This window comes from Pelobates fuscus, chromosome 13 (assembly GCF_036172605.1).
Source record: "Pelobates fuscus isolate aPelFus1 chromosome 13, aPelFus1.pri, whole genome shotgun sequence".
NCBI lineage: Eukaryota > Metazoa > Chordata > Amphibia > Anura > Pelobatidae > Pelobates > Pelobates fuscus.
The window spans coordinates 35,924,593-35,938,341 of record NC_086329.1 but is presented as its reverse complement, the minus strand read 5'-3'; the positions used below and the strand labels follow the sequence as shown (position 1 = coordinate 35,938,341).

General features: G+C 43.9%; 1 protein-coding gene across 1 annotated transcript in view; it reads left to right on the top strand.

Annotated features, from left to right (window-relative positions):
- SYNE3 (spectrin repeat containing nuclear envelope family member 3) overlaps positions 1-13,749 on the top strand; it is a 157,778-nt gene that overhangs the window by 472 nt on the left and 143,557 nt on the right. The window lies entirely within an intron of this gene.

The window sequence follows — 13,749 nt, the reverse complement described above, 5'->3', positions numbered from 1 at the left end:
TGAACTAGCCTAATAAACAAGACCCTATGTTTCCTTTTAACCCCTTAAGGACCAAGCTTCTGGAATAAAAGGGAATCATGACGTGTCACACATGTCATGTGTCCTTAAGGGGTTAATATAAAAAAGGAAATAAAAAAATAAAAAAGTGGCAGCTGAAATTATAGGAGTTATGAGAGAGGTGACCCGATTATAATGACTGAGTAAGAAACATTCTTCAACTCTGCTGTTATATTTTAAGGAATTGTTTAAAGCTCTGCACACACAAAGCATTTTAGCCACATTGGCTACTCACCACGGAATCTGCTGATTTCCAACTATTCATACAATAGCACATAGACCCCAGAGCCCCCCAACCTTTTCTCCCCTCGCTCCTCCCACACAAGCAAGGTGGACCCCACCATTTATTTTTTTATTTTATTTTTTTAATTCTTTATTTTTGATGTGCACAAAATTGACAAACAGCCTTGGTACGCCACAACAGCGGTGACAAGGTATAGATCACTTCAATATTACAGCATTGCAGGTTGTGACAATTATTAGTCAGGCACATTTTGATTTTAAGAAAGCTAACATGTAGAAGCATTTATCAAACTTACAAAACTGCTGCGCTTTACTGGTAAATACATGCTATATTATCTATCATGTCATCTATGAATGCAGGTCCTAAATATGTCTGAATTAAACGTTCTGACATTGTTAAAGTAAAGTTTGGTTAGAGACACGCTTAATAAGGACGTTTTCTAGAGCTATGTCAGAGAGTTGTCCACGTTGATACATAATGCTTAACAAGTACTAACTGACGTTTTGCTCAAATGTGGATGCATGTTTAAGAATAAAGAAAACGTTAGTGAGACATACGAGTAAACTAATAGGTTATTAAGCAAGCAGGTGTATCAGTGTGCGACTAGTTGTATACAGGTTATCTGAATGCATGCTTAGTGAGTGTAATAAGGGATTATACTGATATGTTGGACCAAAAGGCTTAATTAATTAACATGCTGGGTCTAAATAGTAAGCTTCGCAAAAAATATCACCCTGGGCTGGTCTAAAAGGCATGTACTGATACCGGCTCCAGGGGCTGACTGCAGGGCGGCCATGACACCTCACTGGTAGTGGCAGACTGATCTGCTGTGTCTGTATGACTGTGCATGAGCATCCGCCAAAGCAGGGATCGGAGCAAGGTCTGACCAGGCGTGTCGTTGGACTCTTCGTTGGCTTCTTTTGGGTCACAACCGTGTTGGATGAAGTCTGCCACGTCTGGGCAGCCATAGGGTCGAGTCCACCGGGGTAGGTAGCCGGATGTAGACCAGGAGAGCTTGGGTCGGGTCTGGGCCTCTGGCTGGGTGCCATTAGGCAGGATAGTGGGGCAGCGGCCATCCACCCCTCTCACCGCCGGAGAAGGCCCCAACTGGGACGTCGAAGGCCTCACCTCCAGGGGACTGTAACTCAAGGAGCCAGCCTCGCCCTGGATCCAGTGTCCCCATAGCACTAAGGACCATCGCTGTCAGTCTGTGTTTAAGTCGATTTTTATATGCTTAAAGGTTGGTAAGTTGCAGGAGCTAAACTCGCTTGCGACCGTCCAGCTTGGCGGTCCACTCCCCCCCCTGGTTTTTAAGTCCGTAGTTTCCCCATATTCCACCTCACTGTTCCATGAGTTTGGTTGCCTTGATGACCATTAACTCTCACGTGTGTGCATTACACCCTTGAAATTATAATGGATCGCCAGCTACAGAGACGATGCATTAAGGGTTTCATTTGTTATGTTAATTTGTTCATACAAATGGTCTATTATGATGTACCTGCTAATGCTTGCTTCTTCTGATATGTTCTTTCAAATCAGAGATCTGTCTCTCCTGTTTTGGTACATACCTGAGGACCTGAGAATCTATACATGCATTACAATCTCATGTTTCACACCGTCTTCAATACTGTGACCTGCATGTCACTGTGCCTAAAATATTTTTGCTATGTTCTATAGAACCCCCAATAAAAAAAATCACAAAATTTAAGCCTTTCAGTAAGCTAAAATGCTTTAGTCATCTGAAATGTCCCTTTAACGATTATATCTTTGAATACTCTGGTTTAAAAATATAAAGTGTAATACCTGCCAGAAGGTAAAAAAAATAAATGCAGTTATCGGGCCATGGCATGTTTTATTCTGCTCAACCAATGGCGGGTGGTATGTTACCTTACCATGTGTAAATTGTCTAGTTTACTATATCTTACTTTGACGGGGTACAGGACTCCCAGCATGGTACCTCATATTTTTCCCTTATTAATGCTATACAAAACGTATGTGTTGAATTTACCGTGTAATGCAGGGCCTCCACCGAACCTCACATAGCCTGGAATGTAGGCAACCAGCTAGATATAATGTGAATATAGCATGAGACCCAAGTATAGTTATCAGTTTTGTTGTTTATGTTAAGTTACTGTTTTTTCTTATACCTCGCTCAATGCAAACAGCTGCCTCATATTGACAATACTGACAGCGTAACCGGGTCAATCCATACCAATTATTTCCCACAAGACAGATGTTAATGTGCCGTAGGTGGCCACAGTGCATACTTATGTAGTACTTAATGCGCAAGACCCGGAATAACTCGAGCAGCCCGTTACATATGCTAATTCTGAGAAAGAGACCCGTCTTCTATCATGGTCCGGCCCCGCAGGCTCACAGCACAAGTTACCCTCTAACACAGCTCACTCCCCTGTAAAGCATCACATACTGTTATGTACTTTACTATGTGCGTTTGAAATCACATAAATTACTAATGAAAGTCTCCCTGCCGTAGGGGACAGCATAAGCCCCGCTTATTGAGCGAGGTTATTTCACAAGACGACCCAGTGGTCGCTGACCTTTAAAATCTCTACACTGACAACAGCTGACCAGTATTCACAGTGTATAGCAATGATATGACTGCTAACGACTTACTCCTGTTTAACCTCCCTGTACTACACAGGTTGTAGACTTTTGATACCCTTTCTCTCAGTTAGGCTCCCACGTTAACTCACACAGGTGACCACATAGGGAACCAAGCTAACCTGCAGATTGTATAGGGCCAATGCTGATGGGGCTTCAACTTAAACATGTATGTAAGCAAATTAAAGCTATAACTATTGGCCAAAACTTATGCCTGACATATCCCACCCACAGCGGACGCAGTATAACTCCCTGAACACACAGCCTATATTAAACCAGTCTGCAATAGAGCATCAACTGAACGAACCACGCTTTAAACATCTATACCTTAATAATTTAGTGCTCCATAACTCAATGTTTAAGCTAACCAACATACTACACTGTTGCAATCTTATGTTTTTCTTTGTAACCAAAAATGTGCCTGACCAGTGATAACCATGACCTGTAAAGCGAACGTTTCGAATTATACTCTGATGTCGCTGTTGTGGCGCACCGGGGCTTACTGTTCTTTTTGTGCACACTAAAAATAAAGAATTTTAAAAAATAAAATAAAGGCAGTTGTAATAGAAAACGGCAACGAACAAATGTATCTGCAATCCACACTCAAAAGACATTAGGAACGGGATATTCTAAACAAGTTTGATATAACCAGAAGAATCCTGTGAAAAATATTTCTTTGCTCCTACGAGTATACAGGTACCGCTCACTCACCGACCGGGTTCCGTTCCTACAACCCGGTCGTAGAACAAATTGGTCGGTAAGTGAGGAGTAAAGGGATTGCCTGCTCTGCTGCGTTCTTCTATGTTCGGGGAAATTTCCCCGAAAACATAGACGAACGCACCAAAGCAGGAAATCCCTTTAACCCCTTAAGGACCAAACTTCTGGAATAAAAGGGAATCGTGACATGTCACACATGTCATGTGTCCTTAAGGGGTTAATCTATGTTCAGGGAAATTTTCCCAAACATAGATTTAAGGGATTGCCTGCTCTGGTGTGCATGTCTGTGTTCAGGGACATTTCCCCAAACAGATAAACGCACAAGAGCAGGGAATCCCTCTAATCTATACTCAAGGAAATTTTCCCCTCACCTAGATTAGAGGGATTCCCTGCGCTGTTGCGTCTGTCTATGTTCGTCTATATCCCCGAACATAGAAGAACGCAGCAGAGCAGGGATTCCCTCGACAACTCACACTTACCACCCTGTGAGAGAGATGGTCATAAGTGCGAGCTGTCGTAAAACAGGTCACAAAACAAGGACCACCTGCTTTACTGCTTTTCATGTAAACCACAGTTGGTATGCCACCTAAGGACTAACGGGGGTCTATCCCTCCATTGTGCTTTACCTAGGAAAGAGAGGGTAAGCAAAATCCTGATGAAACTATATAAAGATTAGCAATGTGCGTGTTTCCTTGGTGACTTCCCGCTACACTTTTTATACACAAGTCCCAGAAAAGCAGATGTACTGGACAACACTAAGGTCACAGGGTCGATGAGCATCTTATTTGTGTTTTTGTGTTAAACGCAATTTTAGTGAAATATTTAAAACAAGTGGGCGGAGCTTGCTAGCGGAACAAGACGGATGCCATATCTGTCGGCTCCTGATAATCTTACAATCTAAAGTCAACTGCCTGCCGCTGCAAACTACCACACCATCACGACCATTGTGACTTTCTGATGCCTTTCCAATACCCGGCCGGGCAACCCACACCTAACCGCAAGTCTGTGGCCCACCTCCAGCTGCCACGTTTCTTCCTGGAGTCACTCCTGAGCAGCTTCCTGACACATAGCAAACTCTGGACCACGCAATATTCACCTCCTATGTCTCCGGAGCGCCCCGGGACCATGGGACACCGGTCTCAAAAGCCCGAAGGCTGGGGCTCCAAAGCCCTCACAAGCTAAAACAACCCCTGCAGGGACCAACAAGATATGACAACATCACAGGAAGCCGAGGGACCTGGTCCCTCTCAGACACCTGATATGGGTTGAAAGCCTCCCCAGGGGGTTCGGCAACAAATGACAACCTCAGAGTTCTGCTTGCTGACCTACACAAAATGATGGCAGCATACTGAGCTCTCGCGCAGAAGGTGGTCCAGGAAGTCACCGACCGGGTACAGGCCACAGAAGGAGCTGTACTAGATACATAGTTGCATAGCTGAAAAGAGACTTGAGTCCATCAAGTTCAGCCTTCCTCACATATGTTGTTGCTGTTGATCAAAAAGAAGACAAAAAACCTAGTCTGAAGCCCTTCCAATTTTGCCACAAACTAGGAAAAAATTCCTTCTTGACTCCAAAATAGCAGTCAGATGTCTCCTTGGATCAAACCGCTATTACCCCACTAATTAGAGATGATATCCCTGTATGTTATGTTTTTGTAAGTATTTATCCAATTGCAGTTTAAACATCTGTAGTGACTCTGACAAAACCACCTCTTCAGGCAGAAAATTCCATATCCTTATTGCTCTTACTGTATAAAAACCTTTTTTTTTGCCTTAGATGAAATCTCCTTTCTTCCAGTCTAAATGTGTGACCTCGTGTCCTATGTATAGCCCTGTTTTTGAATAGATTTCCAGATAAAGGTTTGTACTGGCCCTGAATATATTTGAATAAAGTTATCATATCCCCTCTCAGGCGACGTTTTTCCAAACTAAACAGATTTTTTTTTTTTTTAACCTTTCTTCATAACTAAAATGCTCCATTCCTTTTATCAATTTTGTAGCTCGTCTCTGGACTTTTTCTAGTGCCACGATATCTTTCTTTAGAACAGGCGCCCAAAATTGCACAGCATATTCAAGGTGTGGTCTTACCAGCGATTTATAAAGAGGCAAAATTATATTTTCATCCCGAGAATTTATGCCCCTATTTATACATGATAAAACCTTACTGACTTTAGCAACTGCAGACATTGCAAATTGCTGCCTAATTTGTTGTCTATAACAATTCCCAAATCCTTCTCGTGTGTGGTTATCCCTAATTCACTACCATTTAGTGTGTAAGTTGCTTGTGCATTCTTAACCCCGAAGTGCATAACTTTGCATTTCTCTACGTTAAATTTCATCTGCCATTTTAGTGCCCAGTCCCCCAATCTATCCAAATCCCTCTGCAGCAAAACAATATCCTGCTACTAGATGTACAGGTTGCGGTTGCCATGCTCAGCGACTCGGTCCTCCAGCTTCAAAATAATCAGCACTCCATTCTCATGCAATTAACCACGCTGGAAGACCGTTACACCGCAACCATGTAAAAAATCTGCGTCCATAATCGCAGATGAATTGCCGCACTACATCTGGAGGCTCCTGGCCTCTATTTTACCTCCAGCAATAGCCAAGAAGATGACTATTGATGAGGCTTACAGAGTTGCGGGAACCCCCAAAATACTACTACCTCCACATCGCGAGATGTAATCCTGAAATGCACCACTTATGAAGATCGAAAATGCATTATGTCGGCCCTGCTCACAACTATAATTCTATCAAGATCTCTCCAGGGCTACCCTGCAATGGCGCTTTTCACATCCTAACTGCGTAAAACAAAAAAATCTATCAAAATGTGATCCAGTAGGTGTAGCATAGACATCTGTGGGTGGTAAGGCGTCAGTGGGAACTCCCTACTTTTTAGAACTTGGGTTGGGGAACAACAACTTCTAAACATCTCTTGCTCTGAGCCTGTCCTTGATCTTGATGAACTGCACAGCCATAAAGGCTGACCCTTCAGAGCCTGAAAACCTCATGCAGATATTTTGTGGAGGATCCCTATGGCCCTGCAAAATATTCTTTTGGGCGCTATCCTGAACTTTGGCTCTGGACACCGTGGATTCTAGGTCAAACAGATAGTTCCTTGTAGTTTTTGTGTCTCTGACTTGTGCACTTTTTTACTATGGTACCCTGCTGGGAGAAGATGGGGGACACACGGCTGGGGTTGTTGCAGATTTTGTTTTGATTCAATGTTTGTTCAGGAACAGAGCCTTTTTTTTTAATTTTATTTATTTAGTAGATATCAAAAATTATATTGGACTTTTGAATAATGATTAACCCTGTGTGTTTGCAGTACAGGCTGAGCATCCACCATTTAGTGCAATGTTTTCTTGTACTTTGAGAGTCCATGTCGAACCGTAACTACGATCCTGCAGAGACATATCTGGCTTGTTTTGCTCTGTGTAAAGCTGTGGCTGTAAAACTAAAAATACTATATATAATATATAGGCAAAGCTAACTGAATGGAAGTCCACTTCCTGACTTTCAGTTCTGTACTTTGCTGGAAGATGGCGCTATTTAACTGAGAGCAAGACACTTGATGTGCAATGGGTTTGAACATTGTTTCTATTAATATTAGTGTTTATATAGTAACCACATTTTCTGCAGCACTTTTCAATTAAAGTGTAGGGAAATTTCAGAACAAGTAATTAACTTAAAATAAAATTGACAGAGACCATAGCTGAAAAACAGCCCTGCAGGTTTATTCATAGACACTGAACTGAAAATCAAGTTCGCTAACTTTAATTAGTGTTGTGTTTGAAAAAGTCTCCAACTCTTTCTAAACCAACCAATCATACGAAACCTTGTTTTCTATGGATTCCTAAAGGCAGTCAGGGTTTTTCAAGGCAAGTCTGAGAAAATAATTCTGTGGATATTGAGTCATTACCTTCGGTGATGGCCTTGGGAATGAAACATTATCATCATCATTCTTATTATGAAGGTTGCAAAGGGTGTAATTGTCTAAGCAACAGTACTGTAAGAGCATTTTCGTCGACCAAGTTTCGTGTATAGCACTCCTCGCCCCCCCATATTAAATATATATTTTTTTTATGTAAATAAAGAACCTTGTTTAACAATCCTTTTTTTTTTTAACAGCAGTAATTTCCAGAACTTTCATAAACATTCAAGCAGGTACTTATTGTTCTTCTTGTGTACAAAATGTGTGGACTAATTTACTCCATTTGGCAGCATCTTACTGCTTACAAAAGTATCCAAATAAAATTGTGGACCTCTATCTATTGAAGAATTGCCAGTCTAATTTAAGGCACTGTGCTTGGAATTGGGAATTAATTGTCACGTCGTGGGACTGAGCATCTCCTGATATGATTCATTGTGCGTGTGAGTAAGTTCAAGTGCACAAAATTAAGCCCTGTGTTCAAACTCCTGCTACATCTGGGCAGCAGCAATGACTATAGTACTTATCAGCCTCAATAAATAGAATAAAAGCCAAACAAAAGTTATCTGAGCACTATCACAAATCCCTATGCACATTTTAATAATAAGGTTTAGGGGGGGCGGAGCTTGCCAGCGCAGCCGAGCGTACGCCATTTACTTGGGCTCCGCTAGAAACACCGATTTTCCGCTAAAAGGGGGACATACCAGGGGTAATCCGACCCCGACGACACCACCATCAGCTCGGGGGATTTGCCTGCTGCCCACCGATGCCCTTCTTTCAGCCGCCGAAATCGGGCAAAACTAAGCGCCGGTCCGGGGCCTACAAAGCACCGGCCTACATTAGCTGGGACACGCTTCTTGGAGGTGCAGCACTTACCAGAGCGGAAGAGATACCTCCACAGCCCCCACAGAGTCCCACAGCAAACCCGGTGGACATGAGGCGCAAACAGCAAAAGCCCTCACACGGAGATGTCTTGGACTCAAGGGACATAAGCACAATGCTGCAAAAATCGGCACCATCCAAAATGGCGGCCGGGGAGAGCGGGAGCGTGAAGAGCACCTCAGACAGATTGGAACACAAGGGGACGCAGGCCACAATGGTGAGAGATGACACAGACACCACACACCTTGACTCCATAACCAGTAACCTGGCCACTAAACAGGACTTACAAACTCTCCTACTGAACATACAGAAACTACTGGCAGCTGACACAGCGGCAATTAAAAAGGACGTCCAGCAGGTCACAGACCGCGTCAGTGCCACAGAGAATGACATACAAGATGTCCGTACAGAGATATCAACTATACAACACACCCTAAGCAACCTTCAGTCCGCTAACCAGGTACTTACCTCACAAATTTCAGCGCTAGAAGACCGCCACAGGCGTAATAACGTCAAGATCCGCGGGGTCCCTGACACAGTAACAGCAGAGGAACTTCCCCACTACCTGCGACGCCTAGTGGCCTCGGTGCTACCAGCCCCAGCAGCGAGAAAATTTACTATTGATGGGGTGTATCGCTTACCTGGACCCACCAAGGCACAACCAGCTGCCCCCAGGGATATTATACTTCGCTGCATATCTTATCAGGACAAAGGACACTTGCTGGCAGCCCTGAGGGACAAAACCCCATATACATTCGAAGGCTCCCAGCTCACGGTCTACCAGGACCTCACAAGGGCCACCCTACAATGGCGCAGATCTCTACAACCAATCACATCTCAACTACGCACGGCAGGGATCGCATACAGATGGGGGACCCCTCGATCTTTGCTGGTATCACACAAAGGAGCCACACACAAGCTGGGAACTGTCTCTGAAGGACCAAAGTGACTGCACTGGGGCTACACGTGCCCGCCGCTATCCCATCTGGGCCGCTGAATCCTAGGGGCTGGGATCCAGCTAACATTGCGATATTTGAACCAAGATCTGGTGCAGCAGCGCCTCCACCAACTTGACTATATAACATACTATAGAAAATCGCACCTAGTTGTGCCTGCATTTCCTTTATGTTTGCTTGTTTTTGCTTCCTTTTCCTTTCATGTTACCAGCAAATGTTCTGCAGCTCTCTTACACTCTCGACCACCCTGCCAACCATGATATACATGCTGTAACGCAGCACAGGCGATATAGCCTGACACGGCCTTAAAAGATGCCTAATATACCGCACCTACACGCGGTCACAGACCAACGATCCCCGCTGGCAAACTAATTTAATATACCCCCCCCCCCCCCGCCACCCCCAAGGTTAGGGGCACCCCACGCAGAGGAAAATCTCAACACCAAAGGTGCTCAGACCTACACAATTAGCATGGAGAAGGGCTACTGCCCCCCTCATTACACAACGGGCACCACTGGTCACACTCCTTACTTTACCCTCCCTCTTACTCTACTATCCCAGTTCAACACGCAAAACACAACCCTCATGCACTCTCTAGATCGAGTCCTACATCACCCCCTCGACCTGTCATTAGTAATTGTAAGCTTGACTCGTGTTTCTTTAAGCCTGAATGTTTTAACTTAAAAAATGTGCAGATCCAACCTATGCCATATATATGTCAAATACAAGTTGTCGGTACCTGCTATTGTGGCATTACCTGCATGTCTGTAAACCTTATGCACGCAAAAATAAAAATTTATAAAAAAAATAAAAATAAAAAATAATAAGGTTTATACTATCACTCCAAAGGCCATTAAACTGTAAGCAAACAGGGGAGGAGCTTGCTGAGGAACAGAGCGGTCGCAAAACCTACAGCTCTGAGCCATGCTGGGCAAAAACAATTTGTCTTGGTGGAAATTGGGCACGTGACCAGCTACCTACATCGCCGTCTTGTCTGGCAAGGTAATTGGGATGGAAAAATGCAAAACTGAAGCCAGAAAAAAGCCCTAATAACTGTGATATTGGTGAATTACTGTGGATCTCACAGAAGGCTGCATATGACAAGATGGTGCTGGATGAGTGTTCGGTTTACTCATCGGGTAATGCCTAACTAGTTCTCAGAGAGGGACCGTCACTGGGCCCAACACCTGGGTTACCACCCAGGAAACCTTCAGGCAAGGAGCCGGTTACTTCAGAATTATTTAAAATCATGCTGGCAGACCTCTGCAATGATATAGCCACTGATATGGCCTACTTAAAAGAAGCCATTGAGAGTGCCACTGTCAAGATCATCATACTTAGATCCTCTACCAGTACTCACAACCCAAGACTTACCTTGATTGAACAGTAGATTGAGGAACTGAAACGGCAACAGCTCACAACCGCTGACAAAGTGGCCACATTAGAAGAACAATGGGGAAAATATAATCTGAAATTACGTAGTGTACCAGAGTCCGTGGACCTCACTGATTACCATAATATGTGAGACGCCTTGTTGCAGTCCTACTACCGCATAAATTGGCGAAAATGGTAAAATTTGATGGCATGTATCTCCTTCCTAAACCAGCATCCGTACCTACTTGTACTTGATGGTTCTTATAACTTATTGCCACACAGTAATACTATACCTACCTTGAGTCCCAGAAGGGAGGTGAGCCCCCAACTGAGCATCTCTAGTAAAGATGGTGTATTGCCTAAGTAATTAAGCTTATGCTCATGCTGGGTTAGAGCTTGGTTGCTTCTTCTAAGTGTTGCTTCTAAGTGTCTGTGGTTGGAGATATTCTGGAGAGTTTTACAGAAGCTTCAACTGTCTAAGAGTTGTGCTAAGGGTTTTCTTTTTTACTGTTACAGGTAAGATTCATCTGTAGGAAAAGGTTACTGATTGCACAAGGTTTGATTTCCTGTTGGTAATTATAAGGCATTTGATTGGATTAGGTAGCTACTTGCTATTGATTGCTGTGTAAATTAGCTATTGTTTGCTAATAAGCAGAGGCCTACCCAGGTGTTAAACATTCCTAGTGGGAGGTGATTTTAGGAGTATATAAGGGCTGTTGTCATTAGCTTGGCTAATAGAGCTTGGTTGCTTCTTCTAAGTGTTGCTTCTAAGTGTCTGTGGTTGGAGATATTCTGGAGAGTTTTACAGAAGCTTCAACTGTCTAAGAGTTGTGCTAAGGGTTTTCTTTTTTACTGTTACAGGTAAGATTCATCTGTAGGAAAAGGTTACTGATTGCACAAGGTTTGATTTCCTGTTGGTAATTATAAGGCATTTGATTGGATTAGGTAGCTACTTGCTATTGATTGCTGTGTAAATTAGCTATTGTTTGCTAATAAGCAGAGGCCTACCCAGGTGTTAAACATTCCTAGTGGGAGGTGATTTTAGGAGTATATAAGGGCTGTTGTCATTAGCTTGGCTAATAGAGCTTGGTTGCTTCTTCTAAGTGTTGCTTCTAAGTGTCTGTGGTTGGAGATATTCTGGAGTGTGTTGCTTCTAAGTGTCTGTGGTTGGAGATATTCTGGAGAGTGTTGCTTCTAAGTGTCTGTGGTTGGAGATATTCTGGAGTGTGTTGCTTCTAAGTGTCTGTGGTTGGAGATATTCTGGAGAGTGTTGCTTCTAAGTGTCTGTGGTTGGAGATATTCTGGAGATAAACAGGAGGTAATCTGAATTATTCAGGAGGATAAATAAAAAGTTAAGATTCGTTTGATTTAAATTATTCACCTCATTGGAATGGCAGACTTAGTTCAGTGTAATAGTTGCTATGCATTTGTTTCGCGTTCCACTTTTTGGAGGTTTAGTTGTTGTCTAATCTGTAGACAGTTCTCTATCTTGTGGCAGGAGATTGTATTTTTGAAGTCTGAGATTTGTAAATTATCTGGTAAACAAACTCAGGCTGGAACTGCTGCAAAGCCACTGCCACAGAGTCATACTAGGAATGGCAGATGGATTACTGTAGGATCTGGTAGACTTAGAGTTGTGGATAAAAGGCATATTGCACAGTCTGTTGTTCTACATAATTCATTTTCTGCACTTTCAGAGTGTAATGGTGTCATGGAGACAGGCACTGAGGATAGTGGTGTTGTGCAGAGAGGCACTGAGGATAGTGGTGTTGTGCAGAGAGGCACTGAGGCTAGTGGTGTTGTGCAGAGAGGCACTGAGGCTAGTGGTGTTGTGCAGAGAGGCACTGAGGCTAGTGGTGTTGTGCAGAGAGGCACTGAGGCTAGTGGTGTTGTGCAGAGAGGCACTGAGGCTAGTGGTGTTGTGCAGAGAGGCACTGAGGCTAGTGGTGTTGTGCAGAGAGGCACTGAGGCTAGTGGTGTTGTGCAGAGAGGCACTGAGGCTAGTGGTGTTGTGCAGAGAGGCACTGAGGCTAGTGGTGTTGTGCAGAGAGGCACTGAGGCTAGTGGTGTTGTGCAGAGAGGCACTGAGGCTAGTGGTGTTGTGCAGAGAGGCACTGAGGCTAGTGGTGTTGTGCAGAGAGGCACTGAGGCTAGTGGTGTTGTGCAGAGAGGCACTGAGGCTAGTGGTGTTGTGCAGAGAGGCACTGAGGCTAGAGGTGTTGTGGAGAGAGGCACTGAGGCTAGAGGTGTTGTGGAGAGAGGCACTGAGGCTAGAGGTGTTGTGGAGAGAGGCACTGAGGCTAGAGGTGTTGTGGAGAGAGGCACTGAGGCTAGAGGTGTTGTGGAGAGAGGCACTGAGGCTAGTGCTGTTGTGGAGAGAGGCATTGATGCCAGTGGTGTTGTGCAGAGAGGCTTGAAGACTATGATGAGGCCTAATAGAAAGCAGTTGTTGTTGGGGGATTCCATCATAAGAGGTGTGGAGATGGACAATGGTGGTCTTGTGAGGTGTCTTCCCGGAGCTACTGCTCACAGAGACAGGAGACGTATCTGTAATATTGTTAAGCAAGCAAAGCAGGAAGGGGAATTGGATGTACTTGTCCATTTAGGGACAAATGACTTGGCTTGCAATGAGGTTTCAGAGGTTAAGGAAGTTTTTAGTGTTTTTGCCAATGATATACGGCAGGTTGCTTCCACACTGTTATTCTCTGAAGTTCTGCCTGTGCATAACACTCAGAATGACAGGCGGATGCGTATTAGGGACTTTAACTTGTGGCTTGGTGAATGGTGTCGGGAGCAAGGATTTGGCTTTATTGCTCATGGTAGCTCTGTTTGGAACGGAAATAAACTGTACAAAAAAGATGGTTTGCATCTTTCTCAAAAGGGAACAAATGTTCTCAGTGAGCAGTTCAGAGGTTTTGCTAAGATGTATTTAAACTAGGAGGGGGGGGGGCAAAAGGGTGATAAAAC